Below are 9,335 nucleotides of genomic sequence, written 5' to 3' on the forward strand. Positions count from 1 at the left end.
CTTAACCAGTTGTTTTGACCAGGGAGCTACGACGTACTGCATCCTAACCCCCCCCCCCCCCCCCATTCCCGAATAGATCCGCCATCGTATACTGCTTGCGCGACCCTCGTCAGCAAGAAAGAGGGTGTTGGAGTTCTATCCCATTCCCTCCTTGTTTTAATGGAGCCCAAGGAGGGAGGGGGTGTTAAATCCTTAACTCCCCACCCCCTAGATCCTTCACTCTGTTTCTTGAAGTTGAACATTGCCGTTTAAATGTCTCCAAAAAAAATACACGGGTTGTTTAAGCCTGGTATTAGTGTGTAACAGTCCCTGAATAATCCTTAACACGGATGTGACATCGTTGACCAAAAAATTTATCAGTATCATTCTTGAAGAGGGGGGGGGGGGCGAGTTTGACTCGTATTACGGGGTTCTGAATTCTCCAGTGGTATGCTTTAGTAAGAATTATCCCCGGGGGCACTTCCATTGACGAGTGGATACCATGCGTGACAAAAAAAAACCGTAAAAGGATCTCCTTTTCAAGATAGGGCACGTTATTTTAGTGTTTTTGACACCCGTACCGTATACGTACATAACATAATACGGGTGTCAATAACACTAAAATAATGAAATATCTATATATATATATATATATATCATTTCGTGGAGGCGTCGCGTCGTGGTGTAGCGGTTCTGACTCTCGCCTTGCAATCAATCGTGTGTTCGAATCCCACCACGGCCTAGGGTCCTTTGGCAAGGCGTTAATCCACACTTTACCACTCTCCACCCAGGTGTTAAATGGGTACCCGGTAGGATGCGAAAGCCTATATGTAGTATGCCTAGCGATTGAGTCTTGGAACTCTTGTTGGAATGCTCCCCAGGGAATGGAGAAAGTGCATATATTGTGTGTGGGCATGTCAGGATCCGATGACCGGGGTAATAATAATTGCAATGTAAAGCGATTAGAAACAAAGTGTAATAAGCGCTATATAAATGTAACTATTATTATTATATATTTCTCTAGGAAAGTACGTGTATACGGTCCAATTTGCGAGGGTAAAACAGACTAAAAATAAAAGGGTGTCGTGTTTAGGGTCCGAATTGAGCGAGGTGTATGGGGTGGTACTAAACCCAATGAAAGTAAAGGTAAAGCCGACGTCCGTGACATCGTTGTATATACTTGTTTAGGGGGTCAATTCAGGGAATACTTTTTTTAATAGAAGCAGAGTTATATTTTGATTAATCTTCAACACAAAATAATCAAATTATTTACTGAACTGGCCTCTTCGAGCAAATAGGTACTGTGCTTAAATGAATGTGCACAATTCTAGTAGAATTGAATTTTGTACTTATTAAGGAAGATTTCATATACAAGTATGTATCTCTATAATAATTATATTCTGTAATCACTGTTATGCTTTCTTATGCTTTCTTGCCATCGTCATCTATACTCTGTTTGAAGAGTCATGCTGGTCATTACATTATCACAGTATATTCATCCTTTAATTTTCAGTATTTTTAGTGCCATAATTATCAACTTTCAGATCCAATATAAAGATGTTATAAATGTATATGCATTAATAATTACCTTCATTTTGGTTATTATGATATTTATATTCCTAAATTTCAGTTCTAAATTTATTTACCTATAATACTGATTACCTTATCCTTAGACCCCTTTGAATATAACATTAAGTTGAAATCGGACATCTACATTTACATTTAGTGCAATCATTTTCAATTTGATAATCCCTATTCATTTTCTGATTCGATTATTTTCATGCAAATTTTACCAGTATATCCAGTGCATCGGTTTGTTGGGCGGAGGGGCCATTAGGTCACAGTGATTAAGTTTGCTCTCCTCTTCCCTGGCCACCAACTGATGCACTGGGCAAACTGCTATCAAATATTGCACGTACCTGTATAATTTTTATGTCATTTTATGTAATGTTTGATATTGCTTTGTAAATATTGAATAATTATGTTTGAAGTGCCGAATAAATAAATATCGAAAATAAAATACAAAGACATGAATATACAAAGGAAACATACATCTAGTTAACATGAATTCGGGGAATACTTGTCAAGGGTACCGTTTGTATCCAATACTTGTTAAGGGTAAGGTTTCACACTCGGGGTGCATTTTCAGAACGTGGAAAATACTTGTTTAAGGTGCTTTTCGAAACCCCATGGTCACGCATGGTATTCACTCGTCAATGGAAGCAGGGGCGGATCCAGCTTCCGCCAATAAGGGGGGGGGGGGCCGAATTTTTTTTCATCCATAGTTTTCCAGATCGGCCGCTCAAAGTTGATTTTTGTTTGTTTATTTGAAGGGGTTGTCCCAGTGATGTAATGAGCCAAAAATTTTGAGGGGGCTCGATACGGCGTACTGTGCAAAATTAATGAGAAGGAGCGAGCAAAAATTTTGACATTTTTATGAAAAAATCAAAGTTTGTGATAGATTTTTACACTTGGAAAAAATAGGCCTATATTTCACCCTTATCCCTTTCCTTTTCTCTTTTTTTTTCTCGGTCGTGAAATATTGTTGAATAAAAAATATTGTTGAATAAAAAATATTGTCAAATAAATTCTCTTTTAAGGGCTTTTCTTTTAAATCATCAAATATGAATTATATTCTGACTTGTCTAATTAAGTCCATGGAACTTAATCGAATCTCACTAAGCTACAATAATCAAGATTTGACACGTTCCATGCAAAGAATAATAAAGATTAGTTAATGTTCGTTTCCTTCCAATTATATGTAGGCCCCAGTTTTAACTGTGACTTTATTTAAGTTACATTACGTATATGACCGAGCGAAACACTAAATGAATGACCAAACATCTATCGGGGCGGCCATTTTCTCCCGGTTTTTTTTTTTGGGGGGGGGGGGTAAAGCCCCTAAATATTTTGAAAAGTGAAAATAATCTTTATTATATCAAAATACGTTAATGGCTTACGTTAATACGACAATTTCAATATGAAACTAATAAGAAAATAATAAACATGTTGAGTGCACTTTGATTCATCCATAATGAATTCATGATTCAGATTTCATGTAAGTTTTGGCCCAAGTTTGGCGTTGACTTTCTTCGCTATAATATACGCAGTGCGAAGAGGGCGAATTCAGTTTTCTTTAAAAAGATTAACGGTTTGAAAAATGTCGAAATAATTACCAAATTCTCCATTGTTTTAGAACGTCAGTGGTAGGAAACTGTGTCTGTGATAATTATTTAAAATGTAATTAAAAGGGCAGTTGTGAGAAAACATGGCTGCGTATCCGTTCACGGTGCCTTGTGACTATTCTTGATTATATATAATCACGCGTTGTTTTATCACGGGGCATAAAATGAGTGCACCGGCGCTGTAATTGCAATTGAAGTAGTTTAAACTGGTTCAATTCTATTTACTGCATTCTGTTTCTGTCAAACGAACCAACTGTGTCAGATTGTTCAACCTAGCCGAGAGCAGTCATGCCTTCATGGAGGTTTTTTTTTGTTCGTCTCTGAAAGGGAAGTGATTCTGTTTTTATACACCTTGGAGTATTCGATGCTTCATTTAAGATGAGGAACAGCGTCTCTTATAATTCTGATTAAAATGTATGCATTTCTTCCTATTCATGGGTGTATTGTTTGTTTTTTCATTTTATTTTGAAAACGGGAAACGACAGTTTGGTGTGGTATACTTTTAGATAGTGTGATTGATGACGGTTATTTTGTTTCTGTATAAATAATGATCTAATTTCACGGATGAATGTAGAGATGATTTGTTTGGTACACCATGTTCTGGGGGGCGTTTCATGAAAGGACTTGTCGGACGTTTTATCCGACAAGTCCCATTTTATCCGACAGTTACCATAGGAACAGTGCCTCTCAGCCAATCAAAATCATGGAAAGATGTCAGAAAATATTGATGAAACGCTCCCCAAATCTGTCCCCACCTTTTTTTACACTTTTTTTACACTAAACTGTGGTATTGATTTAACACCAGTCCGGAATCTATAACCACACCTGAGCAGTGTTGAAACAGCACCGGTTTGAAATTAAATCGATGCTGTTTTAACACTAATTGGTGTTGTATAAACGCATATATGGAATTAGTCCAAAACCAAACCAATGTTGTTTTAACACTTCTCTGGTGTGGTCACATATAAATTCCGGACTGGTGTTAAATCAACATCGGATTTTTTGCAGTGTAATAATAAGAGCGTAAGAACTTCATTGTAGATTCATTTTAGATTACTGTGATTGTGTATATCCAAACTTGCTGACGTAAAGTAACATCAAGATGACAAACTCATCAGTTCAAACAAGCAAATCGGATCCATGACTAAGAATTTTATTGTTGATGAATGGGTATAGAATAATGTTATAGCAGTATCATGATTTTCGTAAACCACCTACATTATAACATTCATTATATTTGTTTCAATCATTTCATTTCTTTATTAACTGACCCATTTACTTATTCAAGTCCAGTAACTTACATAATTTGTATTCAGGGACCGGCGCCAGGATTTTTGGTAGGGAAGGATAGACAACCTAAAGTGTAACGTTATATTTCTCGCAATTGAATGTCAGGAGTAGGCATAATTATTTTTCAAACTTAGGGCCTACTTTTCTCCACGTTTTTCTCCTTTTTCTTATTTTTTCTCTACTTGGGGCTGGTGACCGCTTTTGCCCCCTTATATGACGCAGTCCCTTCGCATATTGTAAATATAATAAAATGAAGGAGTATATAACAAAACGTTTAATCCACGAAACGTCTTGCCCTCTAAATATTCTGAAAGGTATTCTGATAGGTTTAACCCGATTGCAGTATAGTAGGCCTATATATAGAATATAAATTATACTATACACTTCTTTTCTTCTATATTCACGGAAAGATAATGTGGGCAAATTAATTTATCGAAATTCGTTGTATTTTCTTATTTTCCCCGCTGTCCTCATTTCATGACACAATTATTTTTATCTGATCATTTTTTTTGGCCAAGGGATTGGTGTATTATTTTGTTTTCGTGGTGAATGAGTGGACAACTAGCACTTCACACAAAAAATAGCTGTCAGAATACTACCCTGCACGACCTTATAGGGGCCAATGAGTGACATAATGTATTCTCATTTGATTTTATAAGATTTTATGTGATACATCGTATACTGTTTAATTAATCAATGAATGGATTAATCGTTTTGAATGATATTTTAGTTTGTGAATTAAAACATTTAAAAACAGTTTATAGTCTTACCATCGAGTAACATGTTACATGTCAATCTTATAAGCCACGTGGAATAAAATCCCTTGTGATTGTTTGGACTTGTCCCACGAGTGACACTATTGTGGTTCTATAATTAACCTTTTGCTTTACGTCATCACGAAATCTGTGGGATGATACAAGTGTATTATCTTCTTTTTTTTAAATGGTGTACCACGTATGTCATCTATAGTCTGCAGGCACAGACCCTGATTGAAACTTTGACCAACGAAGGTGTCTCCGCGCAAAGACTAGCACATACAAAACGAGAGGGCCTTCAGTACACAAGGCACGAGTATATGCTCCAATTCAGACCCTTAACTCGAGTGAAGGGTTTGCACAGCAGACTATGTGTCATCCATCATTGAAACAGATCTATTAATAGTGAATATTATCTCGTGAAGTGTTAATTTTGTTTTAAGTATTTACTTCTATTAGTACGTGACATGTACTTACATGACGTATTATTACGCAAAATAGAGCACCACAGAGAAGCTAACATTATAATGCCAGCAGGATTACTCACCTCGATATTCATGATAATGAAGGTTGTTGTCATTCAAAATATATGAATGTTTAATCAATCAATCAGTTGATGAGTAATCTTATCTCTAAAATCTGTTTGATCATCCCGTGATAAATAATCGATAATGAGATAATTGAGATAGTTTCCGAGGGTCAATAGCCCACCCTCCTCTTATCCTTCTCTCTCCAAAATTACGTAGTCCCACGCGAAAAGGAATAATCATAAACCGTGGGATTTGAAAGACAAACAGCGCAAGTTCCTCCGATATTTATAATCAGATATTCATTTTTTTTTTATTAATGAGATCATGATCTCGAACAATATAGACCCTAACTATAATATCACTTGAGTGGGTGGTTTTAGGCATGTTGTAGCAGTTTCCTTTCGTTTGTAAATGGCTATTCATTGTAAGTCATAAGCTACTGAATTAAAAAATATACCACCCCCGCCACACACATACTATTGCTTTGTGAATACCATTAGGATGGACGTAAAAGATAAATCGGAAGTAGTATGACAGTATGGTGGACATAATTATTAATACTAGAAAAAAATTTCAAGCGAATAACGTCCAAGGCTCACGAAAAAGGAAGTAGTATGACAGTATGGTGGACATAATTATTAATACTAGAAAATTTTCAAGCGAATTACGTCCAAGCTCACGAAAACCATTATAGTCCCGTAGCTAGACTTTTGATCAAACCATGGAGCTATTAACACAGACGATAAACGAACACCAGTATCCGAACATTGGAACATATTGTGAGGAGGACTTGCATTGATGCTGCATGCATGTGGTGCCTACAAAACCCAAAATGTGAATTAAAAAATAGTATGTGGAAAAAATATAGCAAAAAGAGATAAATCTTCTTGCGGAATTAAATTATTATGATTATAGTCAAGCAGTTATTACTCAGCATGTATATACCGAACAAATCCAGAAGGCATAGAACAGAGCAGCTCGTATCATATTAAGATTAAAACCAGAGTCACACATCTGTCGCTGAGCTGCATAATTATCTGGGCTGGCAATTTCTTAAAAAAAGGAGAAATCTACATTGTATTGCTTTTATGTATATACATGGTAATGCACGAACTAACTCCTCAGTATTTAATGAATTCAAGATCGCACCTCAATATTACTCTTCTCGTTATGGCGAAACACTACTTTTACCTAAACCACGGACAGAATTCCTTAAGAAATCTTTTAAATATAGAGGTGCCAAGGTATATAATGCACTACCTTTGGACTTCAAATTGTCTCCTACTGTAAACAGTTTCAAAACTTAATTATCATCTCACTTCGGTGACCTGCTTACCTTGTCATAAAGTCAATATTGTATGCTTTTTTTTTCTTTCTTCCCCTTCTCCTTCCCCATTGTTGCCTTAACAAACTTTAAATTACTCTAACTGATTCTGATCTTATTCAACTGAATAGTTCCACAAAGTGCATTCTTCTTTTTACTTTTTATTTTTACTTCTTATATGAATCCAGTGTATATACATGTTTTATATATTTATTCCGACGTTGTCTCAATGTAATATGTATTTTTATTCAGAATTCCCTTCAATATTTTTACGCTCTTAGTTGTCCTCTTAAAATTTGTATGCGTGAACCCAGTGGCGTAACTACGGGGGGGGGGGGGGGGGCATGGGGGGCGTGCCCCCATCGGCTGTCCAAAAAAAAAACGGGAAAAGGAGAAAAAGAGAAAAAAGAGGGAGAAAGGAAGAGAAACGCAGCGGGAAAGAAGAAATTATTGTATATTATAATTATAATAATAATTATGTTATATTGCATTAAAAAAAAAATTCATAACTTTATGAAACATTATTTGCTCAGGGCCTATGTCTTCATTGTTCCTGGTGGTCGCATTGTCTGTTTAACGAGATATATAATCCTGCTGTACTAAAACCTCCCATTTTCAAGTCAATATACACCAAATATATTTCCTCGCACTTCGAGTTATTATTGTTTTATGTAGTGACATATGCTTCTTTTTCATGACTACTTAAAGTGATTGCCCCATTTTAAGGTCTTAATATAAAACATTTCCTGTCCGTGCTTACGTTCGCATTAGTGGATTGGTGATATATGCCTGCTCTTCATGAATTTCTAAAATCAGTCCTTAAAATGTCCCTTTGTCTAAGTTAAATCTGAATATAAAAAAATTTCAGCTCGCGCTTCGCGCTCGCATCATTCGGTTAGTGAAATACGTATGGTCTTATTTAATTCCTACAAACAAGCCTTAGAATGCCCATCTTCAGGCCTGAATTTCCTAAATATTCAGCTCGCGCTTCGCGCTCGCAATATTTGATTAGTGAGATGCGTATGATAATCGTGATTGCGACTAAAAAAAGTGCTTCGTGTGTTTAGATGTAATTTTAACAAAATCAGCAGGCGCTTGACACTCGCATTAGATGACTATGGTGAGATAGATATACTCTTAATGGATTCCTTTAAAAAATAGTCCTTAAAATATCCCTGTATGGGGTCAAAATATACAAAAATTTCAGCTCGCGCTTCGCGCTCGCATTGTTTGTTTAGCGAGACAGGTACGTATCATGATTACAAAAAATTTGCTTATAATGTCCCTTTTTGGGTCTGAATATGAAAAAATTTTAGCTCGCGCTTCGCGCTCGCATTATTTGATCAATGACATACATATCCGTTTAATGCACTGTACTTAAAGTGTCTCTATTAGTTCAGTATACCTAGCAACGCGCTCACTAAGTGACTCAAAATTGTTGCCGGTGTCCCCCCAATGCCGTGACCCACGGTACGCCACTGCGTGAACCAAAACCGTGTGTTATATGACAGTTTACAATCATTGTATATTCATTTTATTATTCCTTGCTCCTTGCGAAAACTTTTTTCAGTAATATGATAGCAGCATATTTCATTCAATTCATTCATTTTATATAATATTTCGTGTAAATTCTTGCCAAACTATTGAATTTTATGATCTTTACTATTAGTAACATCACACATGATATATTATAACACTTTTGTTATTTTGTTTCATTTACCGTATATGTTATGCTGCTTTCATATGTGTTGTCGACTAAACTGAATATGGGCTATCCATCCGTTTTGCTTTTTTATACGGAAAATAAATATACTATACTATACTTTGTAAAAGATGACTTTTTTCCCTGAACAGAATAGAAATAATCTCTTTTGCACATAATTGTACAAGAAAACAAAAATGGATAAAAGATTATTTTAAAGGTTAATTAGAGGAAGGTTATTTGAATAAAACGTCCCTACACACTCACCTTACCCCTATACCCCTCCCCCCTCATCTCTCTCCCCAGACACTCACTTCAAAACTCAACACCCGTCCACCACCCACAACTCCCCCCCCCCCCTTTTTCCCGTCACAAAACTCACCCATCCATCTATTACGAGTGCACACCTAGTTACCAATAATCAGTGGCGTACCTAGGATTTTTCACAGGGGGGGGGGGGGGGGCAAAACCGTCCGCCCAAAAATTTGACAAGCAAAAAAAAAAAAGGTCTTCAATCACAAATGAAGGATTTCGTACCAGAAAAAAATTTGACAAGCAAAAAAAAAAAAA

Source organism: Lytechinus pictus, chromosome 7 (assembly GCF_037042905.1).
Source record: "Lytechinus pictus isolate F3 Inbred chromosome 7, Lp3.0, whole genome shotgun sequence".
Taxonomy (NCBI): Eukaryota; Metazoa; Echinodermata; class Echinoidea; order Temnopleuroida; family Toxopneustidae; genus Lytechinus; species Lytechinus pictus.